Here is a 13,041-nt window from a genome sequence, read left to right as displayed (position 1 = left end):
ACATACTGAGATAGAATTCCAAAGGCATACCCACAAGTAGAATTTTCAGTCATCTAGAGAGAAAATGTGTGTTGGTTTGTGGTGGAATATAATATAAATGTCCAAGAGAGACCATTTATCATGCTAATGTGTGTTGTTTTATGTTGGGAGGTAATATAGTACCCAAGAGAGACCAATCATGGTGCATCTTTATTTTCGAGGAGGACCCAGATTGATAGGATCATATTTAGAAAGAAGAACTCATATGAAAAATATGAAATTAAGATTGCTAACTGAGAAATTGAATAATGTATAGGGTGATCATTAGAACATTTCTGAGGTCATTTAGAAGGCCTTTTAGAAGAGAGAGAAAATAGAAGCTCACCAATCAGCAAGAGGCCAACGTAATGTTGGAAAATAGCTAAATGCATATAAAAATACATTAAATTTTTTTATATTATATTCAAAAACCACCGTATTCATCTAAAAAATAATACCTTTTTGGAGAGAATGACTTCCAATGGCATTGAAGATGCCTGACAAAGTACAAGGCATATCTTACAGAGCATATCTTCTCTAATATTATAGAGGGGGGAAAAAATTGAATGCTCTCCCGCTTTTTTTATCTGCTTCTTCACGTTTGCTCTACTCATCAACCTGTTCTTCTTCTCTCTCTGATCTATTTTTTCAGAAATGGGTACAACCCATCGCTTTGTATCATATCGGGCTTATCTTGCATCTGAGGATATTGATGAAATAGCTCAAAGGCCGAGGAGACCTAGAACAACAATGCATTCAATAATTGTCTCCAATATAGTCAATGAGAAAAAACAATGGATTCAACTTCAAATAAGTAAAGGAATTACCTAGTTGCTTATGCAACCAAGAAGTAGAAAGCTTTCAAACACCAATAATATTTACATTACATCATGAAAGGGTAGAATCAAGGACTTCAAGATAGAGCCTGGGAAAACAAATATAAAGGAGGTTCTTGTGCATCATGTCTACCAAGCACAAGGAGTTTGTGCTTGGTAGAGATGATACTTCATCCTTACCCCCACATAGATTAAATTGTAAGCCACTGACCTTCTATTTAATGCAATCTTGTTCTTTGTTATGTTTGCATTCTCTCATTCAAGTGTTCAATGTTTTGTATGTGCAGATGTGTATCCCTCCTCCTATGAAGAGTGGCAACCAATTAAGTGCATCATTGGGATCATGAATGTGTTTCATGCACACATTGGGTAGCTATGCAAGATGAGGGGAGAAGTTCAAGAAGCCTTGCTGAGACATTTTTTTTTAATGACCACTTCTACTCTCTGTTGGATAGAAACAACACCATTGGGCATTTGGAGAAGCTGCCTCTTGACGGAGAATGTAGCTACATAGATTGGCCCATTCCTGATTCTTCTATTATAGATTCTATTAAGAGCAAGCTTTACAAAGATGCGCAGCGGTCACTACAAGGTAGTATACCCACATGGATAGTGAAAATTTTCTTGTACATGCCAATAACTATTTTGTGGAGCTATTCAATGTTTGTTGGGTAAGAATTACAGAAACAATGCTTGTTTGTAGAATGGTTTCTTGGTTAAACTACTTGATGAGAGCTAGGATAAGAAAGTACATGTAGAAGTTCATTGTGAGATCGCATTAGACATAGTAAATATTAAGTACATGATAGCAACACAGACATTTATTATGTCATTTTGGTATAAATGGTCTCGTTACATTAAAGGAGAACTAGCTCCAATGGATCAAGAAGCTACAAGTTTGGAGCACAACAAGGTGATAGATATTGAAGTTTATGATGAGGCCTCAATCTTGTTGACAGTCATTTCACTACGAGAGCTATGTAATCTACTACAAATGAGGAAGGATATTACAAATGAATGTATACATGAGCTCCCACCAGAATATCTTTTCTTTCACAAAAACGGAAGAAAAGTGCAAAGAAGAGAGAACACATTTTTGTGTAAAGATCTGCGCAAAACAAAGTGAACATCATTCCTCTCTAACTATAATAACCTTTGTAATTTTGAGCAATAGACAATGACTACCTTTTCAATAATAGATCATTAATGTCAAGGATGATCAATCTCTGAAATTGGAAAAACACTTCAATTAGTTTTTCCAAAACTGGTACAGATCTTACCTATTTCAATAAGTGTACATACTAAAATAATCTCCCTTTCTCAGAAAGAGTACAAATATTTTCTATTGGCTTACATCAATTTCTTTGTGTAAGGGTCAGTACTGTGTGAGGGGAGCTCTTCCTCAGTGTCTTTGTGACCTATAGGTATAGATCTATCTAGTTCTCTTTGTGTGGATTAGTAGTCTCTACTTTGTTTATGTAAGGTTTGACCATCTCCCTAAGGCACATGTTGGTGGTGTTTAATAATTTATGGGTGTGTGTGTGTGTGTGTGTGTGTGTGTGTGTGTGTGTGTGTGTGTAGGTTTATCTCTCTCACATATTGTGCATATATGTTTCACTCTAAGATACTCTCTTTCTCTCTAACTAAATGTTTTTTTATGTTTTTTTTTGTTTCAGCAACAACAACAATAAGGATTTCTAAAGTCAAGAAGCAACCTTCCTTGCGTAGTCTTAAGGCTATTCAAGCTTTACATTGCACATGATAGTTGAGTGCATAGAGGAAAGGATTTCTAAAGATTTCATTCCCTCAACTTGTAGATGTTTGTTTTGTTTTTATGCCTATAATATAATACTCTCTATGTACATACTTACTTTGTCATGTTTGTTGGAATCTTGAGTATTTTTATATTACATTACTAGTTAAGGATGGGCAGGTTCTTGAATGACCGAAGTGTATGTTGGAGTGGATTTTTCACAGTAGGTTGCTACACATCATGGCGTTACATTTGCTTTAATGCCCCCTTGATGAAGACCAAATTGAAAGTCCTGCGAATGTGAAGAAGCAAGCCATAAAGAAGCAAAGCGTAGTGATCCAAAACCTACTTCAATGGATCCCCCCAATAAGCACAAACAAATATTTTCGATCAAGTTCTAGTGTCCCCAAGCCAAATGTTGTAAAGTGATTGTAGTGTGGCTACCATCTTATAGTATATTTTTATAAATTTAAGACCAATTTCCATCTTGATCAAATTCTAAATGCTTTTCAAATCATTGTTCCAACAACCATCAAATTTATGAAGTTGAAAAATCATACAAAAACTAACTCGTCTTTTGTATATGAAAACTCACTCGTTTGTATATTCGAAAAAGTGATTTACAACAAAGTTACATTTCAATAATCTTCAAAGGGGGTTGTGTGGTAGACTGGGAGGTGGGAGATCGAGTGGGATCTTCTGGAGGAGATTGCAAAGAGGGCGCTTAAAATGTGGGAGATTGAGGGGGGCTTCAGATTGTTATGCCGATGGTGGAATGGGAGGAATCGGAGCCCCGAGAACTCAGGAGGAATGGCACGTTGTAACAAGGCAATCAATTACCTCTGCCAAAAATTGCCTAACATCAAAACTTGTATACGATCCCATCGGTGGACTCTATAGGAACAATATAAAGTTGGATAAGCATTTAATGCAAAATATACAATAAAACAAATACTAATTTAATAGAGCCTACATTGTCTTGTAGTTGAAAAGTCCTCTGCAGGAGCAATTTTGCATTTAGAAAAACCCTCAATCCACATGAGTGGGAGTCGGGTTGTATTGGAACTTCTACTGTACTCATTTGTATATCCAAAAAATTATCTTGAGTCAAAGCCTCCCAGGCATTCAACATTTTCTTAACAAACGTGAAAAATAAGCTCATTAAATATTCCTTAAGTTTTAAAGGGTTGGAGTTGCCAATGTTTCTAACAGAGACACTTACATTTTGACATATCCGTGGTAGCCTACTGTCGAGTTGGCTAAATAATAGACTTTGGTGCGAAGGTAAAAAAGACCAAGCTCCAATGGTTTTTGCAAAAACCTTAAAGGCTTACAAAATCAAAGATCATTAATGATTTTATCATGTATTAAATTTATAACGGTACTTACATTTCGCACGGTAAGAAAACAAAACCACATGGAAGGGATCCATGTCAACAGGGAACCAATTCACATTAGGGAAAAAGGGAGCTCATTTTGGGGCCCTGTAAGAAATTCACTATTTATTTATTTATTTCTCTCCTAAAAGATCTCAAAAATAATAAAATATGGAAACGTGGCTCAGAACTGTCAGTAAGGACTACTGAACTGTCAGTTCAGAAAAGAATAAGATAATCTTTTGTCTAACTAACACGATTTTGCATTAAATATCTCCTTAATTTTTTTGTTTCTCGAAGATTCCGCATCTCTTTTGACGACGTGTGCAGGCCTCTCATAAAGAATCCATCACTGAACTTAATGATTGTATGGATACCGCCACACTTCCACAATTCATGTTACAAAAAGACTATGAGATTGACAAGCAAACTTTGCAACCTCAGAAGCACAAAAAATGGCCGATACTAGCCTAGTGAGTTACAATCTAAGAAGAAGCAATTACACCATCTTCACATCGACTTAGAAGAACAATATGCTCCAGCACAAAAAAGACGAAAGAATACGGTGCTGAATGCTCAACAACGGGAAAATATGAGAAGAGAAGGGCTCCAACATATTGACTTATGGTGTGATGGAAGTATATATCCAAAATGTCTAGTAAAAAACTCTACACCTCCATTTGTCAATCCAACCACACTACTCAGGTTTGCGGGCGATGGACAAAATGGACTTCTTGGTTATATTTCAGCACGGTCTGCATTTGCAGAAACATATAAAACAATGTACCTACAAGAAAAGGGGGCCAGGATTCAAGAGATAGCTATTCGTGCAAAATTGGAGCAGCAGTTGCAGAATGAAATTGAGGAGCATTCAAAGAGTAAAAAAGAGTTGACAAGATCAAGAAGGAAGAGAACCGTGCTTGGAGACAGACAACGAAGCAGGAAGATTAAAAACATTGCAAATTTGAAGGCTGGGACTGGTGGATGCAAGCGAAGAATTCAGGAAGCAAGGTTAGTTTGTATTTTTTTATTTTTTATACTAAAAAATGCTCTCAAATGACTATATCTATTTTGTCCATTAACGCAAAACAAGATTGGAAGTGTTGAATAATATAGGCATATTGTGTTGTTACTATAGGAAACTATTGGAGCCTGCAAAAGAAAATATGGATCCCAACCTTCTTCCAGTTAAACAAATGAAAGGATTGCTTTCTTGTGGTGTAGCAAAAGGTTTGATTGAAGAAAAAAAATACAAAACAATCAAACGCAATATTGTAGAGGACTTTATATCCAATAATCAAGTTGATGGTACTACAATCCAAGAGGCTCTTGATGTTAGTGGAGTTAGCAGGAAGGGATATAGTTCGATTTTCCATGCGATATCCTCAACTTTGAGAGAGCAAAGGATTAAACGAGTTTTACTGCCAAATCCAGCAACAGTGTGGAAGATAAGAGGTCATTTGAATGAAAGTATAGATGAGTTTATTGGACAATATATCCATATTGAAGAAATATTTCATGGTGGTAAAGGAACCACTGTGTATGACCCTTGGAACAATATATTTGTAGATCTACAACAACTTCAAAGAAGAATGGTCGAGTTTTATGGAATAACATTTGAAGAGTGCAAAGGCATTTTGAAATTTGTTATCAAACTGGATGACTGTGAGGTTGTAAAGGAAAAGAAAATGGATGAATGGAGCACTTGATACATCATTGACTGAAGCGAGTTCGAAGTATTTTAGTGTGCAGTCGGAGAAACACATATGGTGGTTGGGCTCGTTCCAGGTATGATCATTTTTTATTTCGTACTTGATTTTAGTCAATGTTTTCAAATCTTTTATAGTAAGACTTTTGTTTTGTATAATCACAGGTAAAGACAGAAGACCATGAAACACTAGATTGGGTGTTTCACCACACGGAAATACCAAGAATAATTAAAAGACAAGTGCAAGGAGAGAATCTCCATGTTGCAGGAAAAGGTGATTTTCAGGTAGAGTGGCACATGGCGGGGGATCTTAAAACACTTAAGTGCATGTATAACGTTAGTAAAGGAGGTAGCTCAAAGTCTCCTTGTCTTTACTGCAAAGAATCAGCTCAAGTAATGGATTCCAAATGGTGGAAGAGAGCACCTAATAGAGATAAAGTTGACCCTGACTTCAAGGCCATTCTTGACATTCCACTATGTAATGTTCACATATGCACATTGCATGCTCTATGTCGAATTATTGAGAAATTGGTATTTTTGTATATTGGATTTGCTTGGAAACTCCGTCCCAAAAGAAATAGAAAGGATGCTCTTCATGCATTGGAAAAACTGTTATCCGATATAGGTCTGCATGGAGGTGATGTTCATATCACAAAGGATTTTAAAAAGTCTACCAATGGCAAGGAGATACCAATCAAGCCCTCTATTGGTGGTGTTAAGGCAAGAAGATTCTTGTCTCGACCCAAACACAGTAGTAAGCAAGTAAGGCAAGGTAGAACAGTTTCAAGGATTAGTTATGGATTGTGGAAGCAAGTCCATAATGCCGTGAAAGATCATGAGGCAGATGGGGAAGCACGAAATGTGAAGGCAGAGGTGTGGAGGTCTCTTGATCAACTCTTCATGTTCTGTGACAATGTAACATGGACAAAGAGTGATTACAAGAACTTTGAAGAGGCAATTAAACATTTTGGGAAGTCAATGAAAGACGCGTGGATAGCCTGCAATATAACTCACTACATGGTAAAGTGATGTCTTCTTCTTTTACTTAAGTGTGATCCTCTTTTCTTTTATAACTTACTAAGCATTCTTATGTCTCTGTGAAAACAGCATATCATCTACAACCACCTTCCCTATTTTGTCAAAAAGTATGGATGCCCAGCAATTTGGTCTACCCAAGGCATGGAGAAGTCTCACTACATGGCACGTAATGCATTTTTCAGACACACACAACACTATGGAGGGAGTCAAAAGGCAAATAGTCTGAAGGAAGTCTTCCAATGGTTTTACCGAGGCATTCTACAAAGGCTGCATGCTAAAAGAAAAGTTGCTAGTTCCAAAGTCAAGCTTGCTTTTATTCTAGCCCAAAAGCAAAGACGAAGACAAACTTTGGACAATTCAATGGCAGCAGAGAGACATAGACAATGGTGGAGGGATTCGAAGATATTTAGAAACCATAAATGGACAAGTAAACATGAATAGCAGTTTGTAACTTATTGGTGTTATGTCCACATGTTTTCAAACTCAATCAATAGATTTTTATTCTGTGGAACAAGTGACTCTTGGTGTTATGCCTATATGTTTTGAGACTCCATCAAAAGTATTTCTTTTGTGAAACATGTGATCTATATTAACAAGCATCAATACATCCATGAGCTACACACAAGAAATTCAATCAATACTACTTAATTATGCTAGACACACTATTGATCCTTACCAATAAGGTACTGAGTGTCAAACGCTTTTAGAAGCTACTGAGTGGTGTGGGAAGAGTACTGAAGTGTCATACGGTGATGGGACAAATGCAAAAGGGTACTGATCGTTCGTACGGACAAGGAACTGATGAGGATCAAAGACTTTGTACAAATCAGTTCAACTTCAACATAATGTTTGTGCTATATTTGATGACTAAATCCTATTACTCCCAAGGCTTGCCAGTCGGAACTCTCTTTTTGAACTTGATTGGACTCTTTTTCTTCCTTGTTGGCTTGATGTCGACTTTCTGTTTATCAATGCTTGCCTCTGTTGCTTGTCTGAGAGGGGTATCCTTGTCTTCAACTATCTCCACGTGTTCTTCTTCTTGGATTGTGTGGCCTGATGCAATCATGGGTGGCTCTCGAAACCTTATGAGCTTGTGTTTTCCATAGCCCTCCAGACATTTGGGCTCCTTAACACCACATGCTAATGCATAAGAAGTGTAAGATAAAAAGTAAGAGGCCCTAGAGGCCTGCTTATTCACATAATCCCCAAATATATCTATGGCGGACAACCTCTCTATTAAAATGATCTTTTCCTTTGGCCATGGAAGATCATGTCCACCTAAAACCCTAGACAAACATTTAAAGAAGTAAACAATGGCTTCTCCATTGTTGCTCAACTGCCTATGGTAAATCAAGATCTTAGCACTGCCTAGATCATGAATATAATGAGCTAGGCTTGACATTTTGCCAAACCTAGCCGGCCTGCTTCCACTTGTTCTCTGGAGGAATGTGCCATCCTCAATTTGTAGCTGCCATGTATCAAAAGATTGGAGTGAGACAATAATACATAACTACAAAACATTTAAACACAAGATACAGTATTTGATTTGAAGTAATAATATCATACCTTCTCATTTTCATCAGCAACAACAAGAAGTTCATCTTTCCAAAGATTTATTCCTCTCCCCTCAAGTCCAGCCTCTTCTTTAAGCTTTTCCTTATGAAGTGCTGAGAGATTCATAGCTTCCTGGGTGAGCTGGAAGGTAGCTTCATCTGGCTCTTGGAAATTTTCAGCCTCTTTGAAACAAATAGTAAGTGCCTCTGCAGGATCAAAAGTTGTTTCCAAAGCCAGCAGTGAATGGTCATCCTCTATGCCAACCTCCTTGTCAAGCCTTGAAGCCTGGGCAATAAGGGAAATGGAATAGTCCTCCCTCAAATTGAACATACACTCTATATCATAGAGGAAAACATAATCTTTACCACCAATCAAGACACCTGGAAGCATGGGCACTGCATAGTTACTGCTTTGAACATCAAAATCTTCAACTGGCTGTGCTGCCCTAAGAGTTTTAGTCCTCAGTTGAACAAGGTCAAGAGCAGCCACTTGTAGCCCCTCATCCTCGAGGTTGATATCTGTTGCCACAGGAATATCCTCTTTTACCTCCGCTACAGATATATCTTCTTCTTCAGCCTCCTGCCCTTGCTCTTCTAGAGATTGCTGATGGAAGACAATGTACATAAGGAATGCCATGTTTTCCTCAAGCACTCTACACTTTCTGGTGTGCAAGTTACAGCTGAATTTATATTCCTCAGGCAGGCTGTCAAACCTTCTATTCACATGGTACCTCAGCCTGTCAATGGAGACAATATGATTTAAATGCACAAAAACTTTTTCACCTTCCACAATCCTTCCTGCCTCTGTCAGTTGTTTGAAGGTATCCCAATGGTCCGAAAGAAAATCTCTGTGATGCTCCAAAGCAGAGCTCATAGTGAACTCCCTGTTGAAAATACTGTGGTATATGTGGAAGTTCCTCTGAGCCTTGCACTTGTGAAGAAAGTCAAATAGGAGCAAATCTAGAGATTTGTCCTCTTCTGGTTCCCTTTCTTTTGAAAGGGAAGACTCACCTTTCTGCTCTAGTCTCTTGCTTTTGCCTGAACAAAAATTTATATACCATGAATTCTATATGCTGACATATGCAATCAGGTAATGTATAGGATATCACCAAACAACTCTCTTCATGAGCACACATGAATCACCTGGTGATTACTGTGGTCTGAGTATAGCAGCAGAAAAGTCTAGCTTCCTCTTGAAAGGAGGGGCCTGAGAATCAACTGTTCCAAAGCAAAAACTTTTCTCATCATCAAGAAAGAAATCCCCAGGGACATAGAAAGCAAAACAATGAGGAAACAGTGAAAACCAAAAGGGACACAAGAATTTGCAACAAAACGCGATGGAGAACCATTTGAAAAATGTCAAGTACTCTCCTCGCATTTTGTTGCAAATTCTCCATTTCTATTGACATCCATCTCCAATCAAATGCTAGGGACATCTCACAATGTTCTGGACAGTAAATGACACTAGGAGGAATTCCCCAGGGCAAAAGAGAGCAAAACAAAGAGGAAGAAATAAAAACTGAAACTAATATCAGAATTTGTAGGAAAACGCGATTTGGAGCATTTGGAAAATGTAAAGCACTCTCCTCGCATTTTGTTGCAAAATTCTAAGTCCTATTCATATCCATCTCTAATCAAATCCTAGGGTGATGTACCAGCTTCCTAGGCACTGAGATTCAAGAATTATATAGATGGAAGAAATATATATCAGAAAACATTGAAAAGGGTATAGATCTCTGACCTTTCTTTTCCTCTTCCATACTGTTGGAGTTGCCCTGGTGATTCTCTTGCTCTCTTCCAAACTTGAGCTGCAGCACAGGTAACCTGGAGCTCTGGCAGTGGTAGTAGTCTTCAGACAGATTGCAGAGTGGATGGAGTGTGTTGGGTAGGAAGTGATCAGAGGGGGAAGGAAAAGGATGATGGGAGGGTGCTGGCAGGGATGGAAGACGAGGAGGGAAGAGTGTTAATGGATCTGATTATGAAATCATGATTGGCACAATTTCCAAGGCAAAAAGTGACTTTCACACGTGTCAAATTTCAAATTCCAAAAGATCTGGGTGGGACCCACACGTGTTAAAAAACGACTACATTTCACACGTGTGGTATTTAATAGCTCCTTTATTTGTATTTTGCAATAATCTACTCTCCTAACTCAGTTCTCTTGCATCTCTACCTCCCTACTCTACACCATCAGCATCCAGACCAGCAGTAGAGGTTCATCCCCAGCACAGGATACTCATCATCAGCACAGCACACCTACAGATAGCTTCCAGGTTAGTAAGACACTCTATTTCCTTCTCTTCTTGTTTAATAGTATATTAGGGTAAGGTACTGATTGATTTGATGTAGGTTAGATATTATGATAAATATTATATGCATTTCTTAGATTTTTTCCACTGCATGTAGAAGCAGGAAGACTTTTTATTTGGGCTTGTTGAGTGAGAGCTTGATCACTTCTTGCTTTCTATAGACTCAATCCATGTTGCACCAAGCTGTATACACACTGAAATGACTAAAGGCATGCTCCAGTATGCTGCCTCAAGAATTTGCAGTAAAACGTGAGGAGAGGGCTTTAGAAATCTCAAACAGCCCAAATCGCATTTTGTTGCAAATTTGAAACTACTTCTTCATCCACCCCTTTCATTGTGATTTTGTATCTTTCTAGGCTATTCAAGGCTGCATACTCCTTGCATAAACTCAATCCATATTTTTTATAGTTGTAAAGACAGAGAATTCACTCTAGGAATGCAATAGCATGTTGTTTCAAGTATTTGCAGAAAAACGCGATGATGAGCTCTTAGAAATTTCAAATTATCATAATCGCGTTTTGTTACAAATTGTTCAATTTTGCTTTATTCAATTTGTCATTACTTTTTTTTATCATTCCATGTTCTCCATGGTTGTAATCTTTTTCCATTGCTTTGTATGCAGCTTTTCAGAGTGATGGCAAGAACCAAGGCAACTGCAAGGAGGTCTGGCAAGGGGCCAGAGCTTGCAGCAGAGCAGCTTGATATCAGCTGGGGCTGATATCAAGGAATCTAGTGTGCCTCCAAAGGAAAGAGTTGCACATGGCGGCAGGAAGGGGAAGCCAATGAGCATGCTGCAGCAAAAGTCCAAGAGGTTAAAACATTCTGCAGGTGTGCTAAAGGAGATCAGGAAACAACAAAAAGGTATAGGCTTTGTAATCCCCAAGGCACCTTTTCAGAGGCTAGTGAGAGAAATTTGTGATAGGTGGCACCTTGGTTTCAGGTGGAACAGGACTGCCATTCTTTCCTTACAGGAAGTGGCAGAGGATTACTTGGAGAAGTACTTTGAAGATGCAATGCTTGTAGCAACCCATGCTCACAGGGTAACTCTGATGGCCAAGGACTTCAACACATTGTCTAGAGTGAGATGGAGGTATGACAAGCTGGTCCATCCTGTGGAATGGCAGGACATAAAAATGAGAGACATATTATTAATTCCACCTACAAGGAAATTGAAGGCAGACAAGGTGAAGGTTGTTGAAGTGACCCACTCAAAGAGCACCAGAGGGAAAGCTGCTTATGAGGAGTCACTGAAGCAACAAATAGAAGAATCCAAATCTGCTATAGATGTGGAGACTGTACAGATGGAGCTGCAGATACAGAGAAGGTTGCAGGAGCTGGGCCCTAACATAGTTGTCCATATTGAAGATGATTTTCAGAGAATAATTTTGACTTGACAAAAGCATGCTTGGCAGCATTGGCTCATAAGAATGAGTATTGCTTAGATACTATCATTCTTGCAATGCTCTAGTAAGTGTCTTTTATTTTACATTTGTTTGCAAAACAATCCTTATTGTACCTCCTCTCTTACACCTTACCCTAATTATTGTTTTGTCTAATGTAGCATGATGAGAAGCTCGATGAACCATGCTGTACAGCATACAGTTCATATTATTGATCCTGCAATTTCCTTCAAGTTAAGAGATCCAAAGGAAACTCCCATGGATATTTCCAATTGGTTCAGACACTGTGATTTTGATCATGTTGATATTTTGCTACTTCCATACCATAACAAGTATTTTTGGGATTTTTCTTCAAGATTGAGTACTCTTGTAGCCTTTGATTTCTTAATGCTTTTTTCCTTATGCAGTGACCACTGGAGCTTTGCTTCTATTGACATCCGCAGAAGCAATGCTTTTTATTCAACTCTCTTAGAAACACACACAGAGAGGTGAAATTGTAAGTGGTTTGTGTGCTATTTTTAACTTTAAACTTCATTATTTGGATTTAATGCACACTAACTGAATTATATGTATTGCAGTTGTATTAGAAGACTTCTAGATGCATTGGATCACTGTCCTCCTAATGTCAATCTTTTGGATTCAATAGAGCCAATAGATTTAGAGGAAGAAAGTTGTTCCCTCTACTGATGTCTATTTCATGCTATGCCTTTGAACTTATTGAATAATTTTATTTTGTTCAGATATTAACAGTTTCTAACATATCTTTCCAACTATCCAGACACCACAACAAGATGATTCAAGTAGCTGTGTGGCTGGAGAGTGCTGATTAGTACCAAAGATATACTTTCAAGCTATTTTGAGATAAGACAGCCAGAGCTTGTAAGAAAAAATAATTTTCATTTAGCTTCAAAAAATTTGATATTGGTACAAAGTGTTCTAAATCATCATATCTCATTGCAGATGAGAGAAGATAGCTTCAGCTCGAACTATGTGTATAGTTTCAGAGCTGATATAATTTGGAAGTTTTTGAAGTATGCCTCCCCCAAACCT

The sequence above is a fragment of the Cibotium barometz genome, chromosome 11, assembly GCF_041138505.1.
Source record: "Cibotium barometz isolate CiBa-2024 chromosome 11, ASM4113850v1, whole genome shotgun sequence".
Lineage (NCBI taxonomy): Eukaryota > Viridiplantae > Streptophyta > Polypodiopsida > Cyatheales > Cibotiaceae > Cibotium > Cibotium barometz.
Note: the sequence above shows the minus strand (reverse complement) of the source record.